Source organism: Arachis ipaensis, chromosome B8 (assembly GCF_059453495.1).
Source record: "Arachis ipaensis isolate K30076 ecotype BB chromosome B8, ASM5945349v1, whole genome shotgun sequence".
NCBI lineage: Eukaryota > Viridiplantae > Streptophyta > Magnoliopsida > Fabales > Fabaceae > Arachis > Arachis ipaensis.
The window spans coordinates 4,782,314-4,799,407 of NC_142443.1; the positions used below are offsets into that span (position 1 = coordinate 4,782,314).

The window sequence follows — 17,094 nt, forward strand, 5'->3', positions numbered from 1 at the left end:
GAACATATCTAATGATCCTCTTAACTGCAGAAAGATGTGACTCTTTTGGTTTGAATTGGAACCTTGAACACAATCCAACACTTTGCACAATATCAGGTCTAGAGGAAGTTAAGTACATATGAGAACCAATCATTCCTCTATACCTAGTCTCATCCACATCTTTCTCAGTTTCTCCCTTGTCTAATTTCGAATTAGGGTGCATGGGAGTTCCCATAGGTTTGGCATTTTTCATACCAAATTTCTTAACTAATTCCTTGGTATACTTCTCTTGATGAATGAAAATACCTTTTTCAGTTTTTTTAATTTGTAGCCCAAGGAAAAAATTAAGTTCACCCATCATACTCATGTCAAATTCACTTGTCATGAGTTTTCCAAATTCAGTACAAAGGAATTTATTGGCTGATCCAAAAATAATGTCATTAACATATATTTGGACTAAAATGAAAAAATCATTAGAATTTTTGATAAAAAGGGTAGTGTCTGTGGTGCCTCTTTGAAAACCATTTTTCAAAAGAAATGTGCTAAGTCTCTCATACAAAGCTCTAGGAGCTTGTCTCAAACCATAGAGAGCTTTAGATAATTTGAAAACATGGTTGAAAAACTCTTTATTTTCAAAACATGGTGGCTGCTCTACATACACTTTTCTATCTATCACACCATTTAAAAATGCACATTTCACATCCATTTGGTATAATTTAAAATCACAAAACGCAGCATAAGCTAAGAGGAGTCTTATGGCTTCCATTCGGGCAACATGGGCAAAGGATTCATCAAATTCCATTCCTTCTTCTTGGTCATATCCTTGTGCCACTAGCCTTGCCTTGTTTCTTGCAATGCTACCATCCTCTCCTAGCTTGTTCCGAAAAATCCACTTGGTTCCAGTCAATTTCTTTCCATTTGGCCTAGGAACCAATGTCCAAACTTGGTTCTTCTCAAACTCTTAGAGCTCATCTTCCATTGCCTTTACCCAAGAAGGGTCACCAAGGGCTTTCGTGACATTTTAAGGCTCCATTTGAGAGAGAAGGGCAGTGTTTGATCCTTCATTTGCCTTTCTTGTTAAAGACCGCGTTCTAACCCCATGAGAGACGTCCCCAATAACAAATTTCTCAGGATAATTCTTCAAGAATCTCCATTCACAAGGTCTGGTGGACTTGGAGGCAGATTCAGATACCAAGGAATTTTGGGTAGTGCTGGCTTCAGGATTTCCTTCAGATTCATGAGACAAAATGGAATTATCTCTTGAATTTTCAGCAACTACAGTTTCTTGTTCAGCTTGAACAGAATTTTTATTTTCATGATTTTGCACAGATTCATCATCCTTTTGAGCTTGATTTCCTGCATCACAGTCTTCTAAAACACTTTGCACCAAGTTAGTATCACAAAATGTAACATGAATGGACTCCTCAATAATCCTAGCATCTTGATGATAAACTCTATATGCTTTACTAGTTGTGAAATATCCTACAAACAAGCACTTATACGCCTTTGGATCAAATTTACCTAAATTATCCTTGTTATTAAGAACAAAACATTTACATCCAAAGATGTGTAAGTAGTCCAAGTTTGGTGTGTAACCTTTCCAAAGTTTATAAGGGGTTTTCTTCAAAAATTTCCTTATGATAGTTCAATTCAAAATGTGGCAAGCTGTATTAACTGCTTCAGACCAAAGGAATTTTGGAACATTGCTCTCACAAAGTATAGCTCTTGTCATTTCTTGTAAGCTTCTATTTCTTCTTTCCACCACACCATTTTGTTGTGGTATCCTTGGACAAGAGAAGTTGTGAGATATTTCAAATTCCTCACAAAAGGATTCAAATAAATTATTTTCAAATTCAGTTCCATGATCACTTCTTATAGAAGAGATCTTCAAATCCTTTTTATTTTGAATTTTCTTGCAAAAAGGTTCAAATGCCGAAAAGGCTTCATTTTTGTGTGCAAAAAATAAAACCCAACCAAACCTAGTATAGTCATCCACAATCACTAAACCATAATGTTTACCACCTAGACTTTGAGTTCTTGTTGGACCAAATAAATCAATGTGTAGCAACTCAAGTGGCCTTTTAGTAGAGATGTCTTCCTTTGGTTTAAAAGAACTTTTTGTTTGTTTTCACATTTGGCAAGCATCACAAGTGATGTCTTTGTTAAACTTTATCAAAGGAAGACCTCTTACTAACTATTTCTTTACAAGTTTATTTATTTGAAACATACTTGCATGGCCCAATCTCTTGTGCCATAGCCACTTTTCAGATTCTTTAGAATGAAAACAAGCTACATTTTGATCCTTTAGTTCATCAAGGGTAAGTCCATACACATTATTACAACGCTTGGCAACAAAAAGCACTTCATTTGTCTTTTCATTTACAACACAACATTCAAGTCTTTTGAAAATCACTAGATATCCTAAGTCACACAGCTGACTTATACTCAAAAGATTGTGCTTTAAACCACATACCAAAAATACATCATCAATGAAAGTAGATTGTTCATTACCTACTTTTCCAACTGCAATAATTTTACCTTTACCATCATCTCTAAAGGTCACAAAACCTCCATCATACTTGTTTAGTTTGATGAAGTAAGTTGACCTTCCAGTCATATGCCTAGAGCATCCACTATCCAAGTACCACATATCCTTTTTGTTCTTGGATGCTAGGCAAATCTGCATGAAAACTTCAAGTAACCTTAGGTATCCAAATTAATTTGGATCATTTGAAGTTAATCCATCTTGGTTGCCCAAGTGCATTGACATCACAAACAACATTGTAAATTTTGTTTCCCACAACTCTCTTTTTCAATGAAACATTATGCATATGAGTGGCCAAATTTTTTGCAATTAACACACTGATTGTCTAATGTATATCGCTGAAATTGAAGTGAGTTATTTTGCTGGAAATAATTAAAGGGTTGAAATTTTCTGGTTTTTGGAAGAGGTGCATTTCTTTTGACAAATTGATTTTTGTTAAACTTGTTCCTCTTTGCAAAAGCATTTTCACCAGAATTTTTTTGAACCTTTGGACTTTTCGAATATGAGGTTTTGTTATGAAATGGTGGTTTCTTGAAAGCAACCTCATTTTTCGAAATGTACCCCAAACCTAGCCTGTTTGAACTAGGTTCGATTCTTGGTGAAGTCTCAGTTTCACTTGTGTATACTTCATCAATTTTTTTTCAAATGTTGAAATATATCCAATACTAGATTTGTTTGGTGTGGATTTAGTATTTAATGAAGAAGCCACAAATTTCATAGAGAAATCATTTAAAACTGCACTTTTCTTGGCTATATAACCTAAAGCAGATTTTTCAAATAATGATCTTTGGCTTGCAAGTAATTTGTCCAAGCTACTTGAGCTTTGAGCAAATTTTGCTAAGTCACTATTTAGCCTTTTAATCATATTATTTAGTCTTTCATTTTCAGCAATTAACTCATGAGAAGGATCCACAATGTGCTTTCCTTTTAATTTTTCAAGTTCAGATTTTAGAAATCTGTTTTCTTCAATAATGTCCAAAGCATATTCAGTTTCCTTTACTTTTTCTTTTAAAAAAATTATTTTCAGTTTTTAACACATTTCTTTCAGATCTGCACCCATTGTACTTATCTAGCAATTTTGAGGTGTTTAGAGTAAGATCATCAATAATCGCATGTAAATCATCTATGGACAGATCATAGAAATTTACCTCATCAAGATTATTGTTTCGAGCCATGAAACAGTCTTTATCTTCACCTTCAGAGTCTTCTTCCTCATTGGAGTCGTTCTCAAGATCCTCCCAAGCTTCCATGAGTACTCTCTTCTTTTCCTTCTTTCCTTTGTCCTCCTTTTTTATCTTTGGACAGGTTAGCTTGAAGTGTCCAGCCTCCTTGCAATGATGACACGTCACCTTGCTCAAGTCCATCTTGTGTTCCTTTGAGCTTGAACCCTTGTATTTTCCCTTGTTTTTCATCATCCTTCTAAATCTCCTAGAAAAAAATATAAGCTCATCATCTGAAATACCATCACTTGACTCACTCTCTTTTGGTTCTATTTTTGACTTGAGGGCTATTCCCTTTTTCTTTGAGTCCGGGTTTGTGTGTGGTTTCATAGGCAAGGAGTTTTCCTCTCAGCTCATCATAAGTTATAGGGCTTAGGTTATTGCTCTCGGTTAGGATAGTGGTAATGGTTTTCCATTCTTTTGTGAGGCTTCTAAGGAATTTTCTCACTAGGATTTGTTCTGAGTAGTTTGTACCCATAGCATTAAGGTTGTTGATTATGATTGAGAATATCTCAAACGCTTCATCAATGCTTTCTCCATCCTTCATGTTGAACATCTCGTATTCTTTTCGCAGCATATCAATCCTTGTTTCTTTGACCTGTTTAGTACCTTCGTGTGTAACCTGGAGTTTTTCCCAGATTTATTTGGCTGTCTTGCATCTAGACACCTTTCGGTACTCTTCAAAGCTGATAGCACAGTGAAGAAGGTTGATGGCTTTAGCATTCAGCTCCATCTTCTTCTTGTCATCCTCATTCCATTCAGCTTCTTCTTTTGGAGTCACCACTCCATCAGCACTTATTTTTGTTGGAATCTTGGGACCGCTCATAACAATCTTCCATATGCTGTAGTCAATGGATTGGATGAAGATCCTCATCCTCTCTTTCCAGTAGCCATAGTTCTTTCTGTTGAAGAAAGGAGGCCTATTGTTTGACTGGCCTTCAGTGAGGGTGTAGGCAACTGCGGTTGTACCCAAGTTGTTCACCATTGGATCTTTGCTCCAAGCGGTTAAGCTTGATTCTTGAGACCTTAGCTCTTGATACCAATTGAAGGTTGTAGTAGGCTTAGAGAAGGGGGGTTGAATATATGCCTTTCTTTAAGTTACTGAAATAACCTCTTTTAATTAATCTTGCAATTCTGATTCTGTTTGAACTCAGCAGCAGAAATTTATGAGATAATTTATTTTTATCTCATTAATATCAGAAAACAGAATAGAGCAGAAAAGAGAAGAGCTAACACCATCATGTATCCTGGTTTGGTTGCCTTGTGCTATGCAACCTACGTCCAGTCTCCACCACAACAGTGATGGAATTTCCACTATAGTTAAAGTATTACATACACCAATTCCACAGGATTGACACAATCCTCTCACACTTAAGTTCTAACCTAACTTGACATTAGCTATGCTAATACCCAACTCTTCACTCTTAGTGCTAACCCAACTAAGAAAGGGATACCTCACAGGTACAAGATACAAGACACAGACTTATCTTAAGAAATCTGAAATGACTCTAAGCTTTTCTCTCAAGTGTATCACTTAACCTTTTTCCACTCATTGGCTTTTACTTGAGATCTCTCATTATGCCTTTTCACTCAAGAAATTACAAAAAGATAAACATTGAAAAGTAAATTACAATCTGTAAAACATGAAGGAGATTGACTTTTCAACAGCCTCTTTGCTATGTGATAAACCAAATTTGCATGTCTCTGATTTATTTCTTCATTTTTGGCAGAATGCTTCTTTGAAAGAAAACACTGTCCAAGTAAAGGAACTTCTTCAGAGAACTTCTTCACAGAACAAAACCTCAATACACTGGGTTATCTCTCCTTATCTTCTGAATGAACAGAAATTTTCTTTTATCTCCTTGCATGTTGTTGGGTTCTTCTTTCTAGGTCAACTCCTTGAGCACTGTACTTCACCAACCCACAAATTCACTTTTTCTCATTAATCCTCAGAGTTGAAACTTTGCTTCTGACATTCTCTTGTTGACCGAAAGCCATAAAATAGCAACCACAAAAGTCTTCTAATGGTAAAATGGATCTGAGCCATTGATAAGCTACTTGGTCTCCAAGACTTACTTGTGACCATAGATACACAGCAGATTAGGGCAGAAATCAACTTTCCCTTGTAACCCATTTTCGAAATGGCAGAGAGTTGAGAAGAAGAGAAGAATGCAGTATTCATGCAATAGGAAATGGTTTACCTTTAACCTTTGCCTAAGCTTGATTTGGTTTGAACTTGCTGATTTGACCTCAACATTTCTTGCCTATCCTTCTCTTTCTTTCTTCTTCTGTGAATAGCTTAGGAACTAAGCACTTTATCTTACTTCTGTGATTTGACTGAGACAGAGAAAAATAAACGTTGCTTTGGAAGCAAGATGGAGGGATTTGCTGAAATCAAATCGGGCTTGGATCGGGTCTTGATTTGCTTGGCCCGCCTGATCTTGCTTTGTTTTTCTTTGGGCTTCTATTTATATTATAGCCCACCAGCCTTGTTTCTAGTTTTCATCTACTTGGGCTGCTTGCTTTTATATTGGGTTGTTGCAACAATTCATTTTAGCCTGCAACACTTAATCACAAATAATTAACATTTATATTAAATAATTTGCCCAATAAAATAATGTTTGTCATCATTAATTAATTTAGTTAATTTCTTAACTCAATAGATCGGTTTTCGAATATACTTTGCATAATTGATCCAATCTAATTTAAACCGCACAGTATGCTATAATATTATTATTTTATTATTATATTTACAATTATACTTATAACATGTTCAATTTGTTATATATTTTTATATTATTTATGTATTATTATTATTTAATAAATATTTTATGTTCAAAATATAATTTATTTATTTATTTTAACTAACTTATAATTTTATTTTTATTATTATGTTATGGTTATTTTTTAAGATATTGTTGAGACTTGTTATATCATTGTTGGTTATTTAAAATTTGATGTTGAAAATTGTTATATATATAACTTTTTTTAATTTACAAAACTGCAAATCTAATCCAATCCAAACTGTTTGAAATTGGATCGAATTGAATCGGATTTTTTTTAAAAATCATCCAATCCAATTTGCACCACAAATAAAATTAATATTCGAATCGAATAAATTTTTTATTCAAAATCAATTCAAATTGCACCGCAAACACCTTCTATCTTCGGAACTAAATCCTACTTTTTGCAATGATTATAAATATAAATTTATAACATAATAAATAACCTTTTGGATAACTTAATTCTCTTGGATTTTTACGTAAATATGTCGTCGTTTATTTTCTTTGTTAGCAAGAGAGATAAACAAAACACCTCCCTGGCTCCCTTAGCTTTATTAGATCAAAGGAGGTCTATGCAAAGAAATAATAGTAGATTACTCTCTTAGCTTTCTGATTGTCCATTCTTATTTTCTTGTAACTCATTGTCAAAGCACCTTTTACTTCAAAGAGTACAAATCCTTCATTTAAGAATGGTTTAATTTCCGATTGTACAAAATCAAAGCACCTGATACACGTTCAATAATTTGTTACTGCTGCACATATTTGATAAATAAAATAGTTTATTAATATTCATATTCTAGTAATTATTAGGTTGATTTACGGGGAAGATGATTCTATCTTTATTATATGATAAATTTCTTATTAAATCCACTGATAAAAGTAGAACTTGCAGTATTGTCACAATATACAATGTGTACAAAACATAATAATTTTTATTAATTTAAATACATAAATTTCTCTTACAATAATAACTAGAAGTTAAAGCAATGTTAAAACATTAAAAATTATTCTCTTGGTTTTCATTTCACGCAATGGTGTAAGAATCAAATGTTGTTATAAAGACAACACTTAATATGATTGAATATATTATTTTAATAAATATTATGAAATTATATTCTATAAAAAAAATCAAATCGTATAACTAAGGGAAAAAAACTCGAATTTAACTTTTGGAGAAGAGAATATATAGGTTGGATTGTAGTGTAGAAGAGGATCCCGTGCAGGAGTCCCAAATAGAGGGATTTTTTTTAAAATAAATAAATAAATTATTTTATTTACTAAAATACTTAATTTATAACGTATTTACTAATTTATATTACATTAATTTATTTTATTTACAGTGCAAATGAGATAATTATAAATGTATTTCATTTATTGTATCTCGTTTATACTGTAAATGAAATATGTATATTTTTTAAATTTTACATTTTATCGTGTAAATGAGATATATTTATAATTATCTCGTTTACACTATAAATAAAATGAATCAACCTGATGAAAATTAATAAATAAGTTATAAATTATATATTTCGATAAATAAAATAATTAAATCATTTATTTTAAAAAATCCTCTAAGCAGATAGTCATGGTCCTTTTAAAGTTTTAAGTAATTGAGTAAGTTGCATGCCTCCTGCCACATATATAGGATGCCATTCTTTGGGACCAAAACCCCTCTCTCTTTTTGGTACGGATAACATTAATATCCAATAGACATTTACATTGATGCATTTTATTTATAGACCACTACTCAAATTACATTTTCTACTTTAGTTCTTGTACTTTCTCCTCTTTTATTTTCCTTTTTCATTCTACTGAATAAAAATTCATAAAGTTAAATTTCATCACAAAAGAGTTTGATTCATATATATTAATTAAAAAAATATTGAAAGAGATATTTATATATTTTAAAAAAAATTTTAAGTATATCAATATACCGGTATTTGAATAAATTTTAACCATTAATTTTAATTATATATATTATATATATTTTTTATAATTAAAATTAAAAATAAAAAATGACTAAAACACAACTAAACCGATACACTTGAAATTTTTTTTATATTTTATGTGTCTTTCTTTCAATTTCTATCAACAAGCATTTGTACTTTCTCTTATTTTATTTTCTATTTTTATTCTACAAATAAAGATTAATAAAGTCAAATTTCATCACAAAAAAGTTTGATTCATATGTATTAGCTAAAAAAAATCAAAAGAGATATTCATATGTTTTATGTATCTTTTTCTTCTGTTTCTATCAACAAGTATTTGTATTTCTCTCCTATTTTATTTTCCTTTCTCACTCTTGAATAAAAATCAGCAAAGTCGAATTTAATGACAAAAGAGTTTGATTCATATGTATTAGTTAAAAAAAATAAAATCCAAACAGATATTCATATGTTTTATATGTCCTTTTTTTCTGTTTTTATTAACAATCGTTTGTACTCTCTCCTATCTTATTTTCCTTTTTCATTTCATTTTAGACAACAAAAATCAGCAAAGTTGAATTTCATCACAAAAGAATTTGATTCATACGTATTAGTTAAAAAAGAGTAAAGTATTGTTTTTGTCTTTAATGTTTGGGATAAGTTCTAAAATTGTCCCTAATGTTTTAATCGTCCTATTTAAGTCTTTAACGTTTTAAAATTGACTCAATATTGTCCTACCATTAGGGATCCGTTAACAGAATTAAAGGTGGGACAAAATTGAGACGATTTTGAAACGTTAGGAACTTAAATAGGACGAAAATGTTGGGGACAAAAACAATACATAGAAATAAATTTTAGTTTTATCCTTCAATAATATTAATTTTTTATTGTATATAGTATTCAATTATTTTTTAATCACATCTAAGTAAATTACACTTAATCACATTACTTTTATTCTAAATAAACTTATTTTTTTTATAATTTTACACTTAAAGTTATAAGTTAATATAAAAATATAAAAAAATTTATTTAGAATGAAAGTAATGTGATTAAGTGTAATTTACTTAGATGTAATTAAAAATAATTGAATATTATGTACAGTAAAATTGATATTATTGAATGATAAAATTAAAATTTATTTCTATGTATCGTTTTTGTCCTCAACGTTTTCGTTCTATTTAAGTCTCTAACGTTTTAAAATCGTCTCAATTTTGTCCCGCCGTCAATTCTGTTAACGGATCCCTAACGGCAGGACAACATTGAGCCAATTTTGAAACGTTAGGGACTTAAATAGGACGATTGAAACGTTAGGGACAACTTTAGAACTTATCCCAAACGTTGGGGACAAAAACAATACTTTACTCTTAAAAAAAATTGAAAAGAGATATTTATATGTTTTATGTGTCTTTCTTTCTGTTTCTGTCAACAAACAAATCATGCTCAGTAATAATAATAAAGTAGATAAAATATAATATAACTTAGTTTTAAAAAGATAAAAAAAAAAACCGAAATTTGACCAAATGAAGTGATTGTATAAGAATATCCTACTAATAATTAAAGTTGTAAAATCTATATATATTATTTTGAAATAGTAAAGTGGTGAAACATAGGTTTATGGAGAGAATCAGGTGATTTACAGGGATATGTGGACTATTACCTTTTGCACTTTTTGAAAAAAAATTAATTTAAACAAATGCTGTCCGTATCCTATGAAGAGTGTTTTCAACATAAAAAAATAATAATAATATATTACTTTTCCCTTTTATAAAAACTTTTTGCTAAAAAATAAAACATATTTTTTGTTTCTTACAAATCTTTTTGTCAAAAATAAATAAAAAGTGCTTTTTAAATAGAGAATAAAAATAGTTTTTTTTATATAAATGTAAAAGATTAAAAAAAACACATACAAAATGCACATATTCTTTATTAATTTAGTAAGAATTTTTTTACCTTTTAAACAAACTTTTTTACTAAAAAATTTCTAAATAAAAAAATACTTTTTTGTCTTTTACAAAAATCTTTTAACTCTATATTCTTGTGATTTCAGTATGTGGCATTACCTGGCATTTCATACAACAACAGTAGTGTCATAATCAAAATTTTGAGCCACATGGATCTATATATAAAAACGTGAGTTTATAACCGCCACTAAATTTCAGTGATATCCAGGATAATGATCATGTCGAAAAAGAATTTCATTTCTTATCGTCAACTATCAAATTTGACACATATCTGTACCCTTTTTCCCCTTTATTATGAATAGTTTGAACTTTGGACTTCGAATGGAGCAAAATAAATATTTGTGGCAAAAAAGCAAAATCTTACAGCGCATTATTAGAGGCAGAATTTTGTAAAAAGCTGGAAGAGAACCTCATCGGTTTCTAACTTTACATCTATGAGATCGATGGAAAATCAATATGTGCCTCATCATCCCAACATGACATGATGTATGAGAATCTCATCACAACATATTTTGTACGAAAAATATAAAAAAGTTTATAGCTCACAGTCAAACAAAACAGTGGATATTGTTTAATTTGCATCTTAATAACACTTCAAATTAAACTATATATATATATATATATATATATATGAATTATTCTTTTCCATAACAATAATTGTTGATATTCCAGACACACACCAAGAGAATCCCATTTATTGGTTATTGCTCTTCCTCCTTCCTCAGTTAAAAGTAGTTAAGACGTTGGATAATGGAAGGCAATGAAGTTCGTGGAGGCATGTGATTATGTCCATTTTGAAGCCAAAAAAAAAAGGTTGAAATGATGTCTACTTCTATCAACTTGTTCTTGAGGGGGAAAAAAATCTTTCATTTTAATCTTTCTGAAAAATTGTTCTACAGAATATAGTTTTCCATTTATTAATTAGACAAAGGGATGACTTGTATTTAGATTCAATTTTTATACATACACTAGTTGTATATACAATTGAGTAATAACTTTTGTATGATTTAGTTTAAAGTTACGCCATAACCATTATTAGTGCAAATGATGATGCAGAGGATTGAAAATTTTGCAAACAACAAGAATCACTCATGTTTGCCAAACCAAAATAGGATTCTAAAATACAAACGTTAAAAATATAATCGTTTATGTTTTTTCCTCCTAGCTATCGACTGAAGATTTTAGAAGAAATGATTTTATGATATTAGAATTTTATGTTCGAAATGTCTAAAGTTCGATGTTTGGTGAATTTTAAAAGACAAAAAAAAAATATCAGATAAATAAAAGAAACAAAAAATATTTATACAAAAAATCAAACTTTGTGTACGAAGAGATTATGCTATTTGAATTATAATTCATTGGTAGAGAAACTTGAGTTACTTTGAATCAAAAGCCAATGATATTTAATATTTTATAATTAAAAAGTTATCTCATTTTAAAATAATAACCACATAAATATCACGTGTATAAAAAAACTAGTTACTAAGTTCATTATTTGTATAGTATATATGTTAAAAAATACGTATTAAAAATAAATTAAATAATATATATTTATAGTAACTGATTTTTTATAAATATTTATTTTTTTATAAAATATATATAAAAATGTATAATCCACTAATAAGTCTTCCAAAAATACTGCTTGTGAATTGACAATTCACTTCTTAATTACGTTTAATAAGACAACTTTTCAGTTTTCACTAAAAAGAGGGAAGAAAAAATGTGGTTAATTTAAACATTATAGTACTGAGTCACCAAAAAAAAAAACATTATAGTACTGTATATATATCATAAAGTTAAGCACAACTAATATGCTATATGCTATCCAAGTAGCTTCGTACCAAAGCTGAGCTACAAATATGGGCAAGGTAAGCAAGAAGTACACAATTGATGGAATGCTTTTGTTTCTTTCTTAAAAATGTGAGACACATTGTCAATGAACGATGTAAGCCATAGTTCATTCTTACTAATAAAGCCATAACCTACGCAGTTTTCTTTTAATTCCCCTATATATATATAGCCAATATTGACAAAAGGATAAATTTGAAAAAGATTAATGTTAGAGGATTATTAGAATTTATTGTTTTTTTATTATCAATTAGTTATTAATGTTTAAAAGGATAAGATAAAATATATTGTTGGATTATAAACTAAAAAAATTAAACTAAATAAATTGAATTGATGGTAAAAAATAATAAATTTAATGGTCTTTAGTATTTTATTTTTGAAAAAATAATTATTAAAGATATAATTTTTTGTACTATTTTTTTATAATTTAATTTTTTAAATAAATAATTTAATAATATAATATAAAATTTAAGGTAAATTTTATAAGTTTTTATTGTAGTGTTTGAATTGTCTAATTTATTTTTAAAAATAAAAAAATTTAAAATTTAAAATTTATTAAATATTATATATTTATCTTTTTTAGTAAGTTATGCATAATGTTAAAAGGGCCATACTATTCACCAAAATTTAAACTTATAAGTGATTTCACAACGATTGATAAATAAAAATTTTAAATGTATAATCTTTGACTTGTTAGATGTGTGAATTTTATATTGACTTATTTTGTTGTATTGAATATCAAGATAATATTATACATTTATAAATGAAGAGTATTTGAGTTTATGCTTTATCAATGCAATAATTTTTGTACCATGGCTGGCCAGGAAGGCGGGAACCAAGGAAGAAATATATATGCATACATTATGATTATTTCAGCAGAAGTTAAATTTAAATCTCAACTAAAGGTGTAACTAATTAATAATGTTTGATAAAAGAAAATTTAGAGATGATTATTATTATAGATACGTGAAATTTTTAGATATTTTCTAAGCAAGACATTTGTTTTGTTTTAATTTATGTACTGATCATCATATTAATTTGGTGAATAAGATGGTGGTGGTGGTTATTGATTAATTAAATAGAGGAACCTACAAAACTGATGTAAAGAAAGTGAAAGAGATGATAAGATGAACAGAAAAATGTTACTTCTAAAGCACTTATAAAGCCGATTTTAAGACACTGATGCTAACTACTGTGTATTGTTTCAATTCTCACTGTTTATGAAGATACCGATACAGGAGTCATAACCTAAAAATGCATCAAATTATTAGTACCGATGAATAAATTGTACAGCTAAAGAAGTGCACAAATAATATTCTAAATACACTTAACTCAGTTTCTTATATCATATATTTAATTACTAGTTATAAAACAGAAGAGTATGAAGTGCATTTGTATGCCAAACTAATAAAAAAGCATACACTTATTACTTTTTAGTTTAAGTTTTTATGTATTACTATTAAAAGGCAAGGAAATATATGTAGAGATATCATCATAATTCATAAGAATATAGCTTAACTCAATTTATATACACATATATGAAATTAGTACTTACAGAAGATTCATGTGAACCAGCATGTAGGAGATGCATGGTTAGAGAGGTGGAAGTATAGACTCCCCAAATTTAGTTGAAAATATTCCTTAACTGCAACCAAATCAAATACTACTCATGATGAGTTAATTAAGTGGAGGAATCTGGTTGAAGATTAATAATTGCTTTAGTCTAATGCAGCTTTAACTAATTAAGTAAGCTTGCTTTAAACAGCAATAAATAGACATAGCTAGCAGCTTCACACAGAAACTATATGTCCTCATCATCATCTAACAAGGTTAGGTAATAGTTAACTTAACTAGTCAATTTTCTCTTACGACAATTGACTTATATTTGACTTAAATTAGATTATTATGAAGTCTTTGTGTCATTAAGTGATATCATTTACCTAATTTAATTTCACAATTTGAAAAGATCCCTTTAAAAGAGACTAATCAACTGCCTATATGTCAGTCAAAGCTCAACAAACAAATTAAAGTGTATGTGTAATGGTTAGCACTGAAGAGAGAACATAAAAGTAGTACTGTGATGAGAAAAAAGGTACAAAGAAATAGGGCAAGTTATGCTTAGCTTGTACAATATTCCTTATTTTAAGAAAATAATTAAAACTAATTATGTATATATACATGAATTTATGTATGAATGATATATATGTATCTCCAACAATATTTATATGCAAGCAATATTGGACAGTGATGCCAGCACACAGATATCCATGATAACATCTTAAATAGAGAATGAATAATCACTATCATCAATAAACAAAAAAGATATTGGAATATATTCAAACAGACATACATCTTAATAATAATAATTAATAATAAGATGTATATGTTAAAATTAAAGTTTTAGCTAGCTAAGATATATTTATTATTTAACTTAAAAATCATTATTCATAAATTAAAAGAGGAATGAAATAGAATATTATTGAACAATAAAGTTTTAGTAAAAAATAAAGATTATTTTTTTTAATAAAAAAACTCGCTCAAAAAATTTTGTCATATACAATGCACATATTTTTTCTATAAAACTCTTCACTTTTTTCACCTAATTGTATTCTTAAAAAAAAAATCTCTAATAATAATAGTAGATGAATGGCTTGAAATATCTCTGCCATATTTGAAATAAAAGAGAATATATAGTACTACTTACCAATGGTTCAACGTTGCAGCATCTATAGGTGTTGGTCCACCTTTGAGCAAAAGATAGTTGATCATAGAAATCAGACAATAGTGTATGCCCTTTGATAATTTGCATATCCAACTTCCAATTTTTCAGTGATATCTTATAATTCCCAGATGCATATCCAACCACTTGGAAGAATATATGTCCATTACTACCTAAAATATATTTAATTTCTGCATACAATATTAAAAAATAATGCAGTAACAACAATAATAACTAACAAGTACAAAGCTTGTGGGCACGGGAACCGAACCCCTCCCCCCCCCCCCAAAAAAAATAAAGAGAAATTAAAGAAAGAAAGAGAGAAAGAGAGAAAAAAAAAAAAAAAAAAACAAGAATAAGTATCACAAGGTACAACTCAGTGGCCCTTGTCTTCAAAATACAGTGAGGTACCAATTAAAACTGCAGGCTGAATTTCTCTACAATAATGATATCCAGGGTATCCATAGGGTAAAAATGAAAAGAGAAAAAAAAGAAAAAGTGCTAGCTATGGACACACAGAACAATAATTCGAAAGATATGGTAGAAATAAATATGAATCTAATTAATTAAAGCCATATATATTCATCATATAGTAATTAAAAAAGAAATTAAATGTACCGTATAATAATAAAATAAAGGCGGCATGAAGACTTTACTAGAAGTGAGTGACCCTTCTCTCTTCCTCTTTTGTGTGTGTGTTTGGATCTAATTGTCTATATATAATATGGATAAGTAGTATAAGAAAGAAAGAAAACAAAACTATGAAGATAATTTGCAATATTGTATGATGAAAAGGAATATTCATTCATAGTAATAGATAGATCTGTAAATGAAGTCAGCATAAGACTTCAAATAGTATTAGTGTATGTATGTATATAAATAAATAACAAAGAGAAATTAGATAACCTAGTATTGCCTACAAATTGCAAAAGACCTAGATAATAATGAATGCATCCCCATCCTCATTAAAAAAAGAAGCAGTGGGTATAGTAGAGGGCGTGACAATAAAAAAATTATATTAATTATTAAAAATGAAATTAAGAAATTAATAAAGGTTGAATAAGAAATAATTAAACTAAGCCGGCCATCTGACAAGTGAAATTAAAGAAAGAGTAGTGACCTGTGGTGATGGTGCCTCTAGATCTCGTGTGTGAAGATGTTGTTCCACCAGTTCCCACCTCCTACCCACTACTAAAGTCGTTTATGGCCGATGCAGCATCATCAAGATTCTCATAAGCTAGCACTTGTTGCAGCATGTGAATCTTGATGATGCTACATCCGCAAACAACGACTGCTTTTACTTTGATTTCTTCATCCCCATGCAACTTCCTGCTAATTAAACACGTGCATACGAAGTAGAAGAAGCTGCAGCGAGCATAACTTCATGTATAGATTACTCAGAAAGAGTAGAGAGTAAAGACCAATCACAAGGAAGCTCGTCTCCTAACACTCCTGTAGTTGTAGTTGTAGAGTACATACAGAAGAATCAAACACAGAGAGAGAGAGATAAAGAAGAAAAGATAATAATCAATTGAGATCAGATGTTATGATGATTACTTTATATGCTTGATGAGATGAGTAAATTTTTACCAGCGGCAAGGCCACGAGGGAGATGCTGACGTGGCTTGCTGGGAGTGGTTAGGAGTGTGTGTTGTGTTTGCTAGGCCCCCCAGTTATTGTTCATCGATCTTCAACAAAAGAAAAACAGATCGGAGACAGAAAAGTATAGTCATGAAAGAAATTCATGGAATTCAAAGGCAGCCTTCGGAGCTGAGGATCGAATACAAGTACTCAAAAGAAAATAACTAAACTAAGGGAGCTCGGGGGATCGGAGATAGATCTCATTAATGGCGAGAGATGAAAAGGGAAAAGAAGAGGGGGAAGGAAGAGGTGGATGAATGGTAACAGTGGAGCAAGGTTTGTGGTCACATATATAGAGCCACCAACGCGTTATATACTATTTTCCTCTAAATTCTCATTGGTTCCTTCCACACTTACCTTCTCCTATTTATGTGTTTATTCTAAATGTTATTTTTACACTAAAATTAATTATTAAAATTTTTATTATATATTTATGTATAAATATATATTATTTAATTAATTTTTAATATATA

General features: G+C 29.7%; 1 long non-coding RNA gene across 4 annotated transcripts; it reads right to left on the reverse strand.

The window, feature by feature from the left end:
- Positions 1-4,016: 4,016 nt before the first annotated feature.
- LOC110265604 (uncharacterized) lies at positions 4,017-16,888 on the reverse strand. 4 transcript variants are annotated; one of them, XR_015895512.1, is made up of 3 exons: positions 15,599-16,888; positions 13,817-15,171; positions 4,017-6,302 (listed from the first exon to the last, which is right to left on the reverse strand). It is a non-coding gene; the product is annotated as an uncharacterized LOC110265604 (long non-coding RNA). The 4 variants fall into 4 exon arrangements; XR_015895510.1 differs by lacking the exon at positions 4,017-6,302 and having other exon boundaries at positions 12,583-13,906; positions 14,966-15,171; XR_015895511.1 differs by lacking the exon at positions 4,017-6,302 and having other exon boundaries at positions 12,587-15,171; positions 15,599-16,432; positions 16,538-16,888.
- Positions 16,889-17,094: the final 206 nt, after the last annotated feature.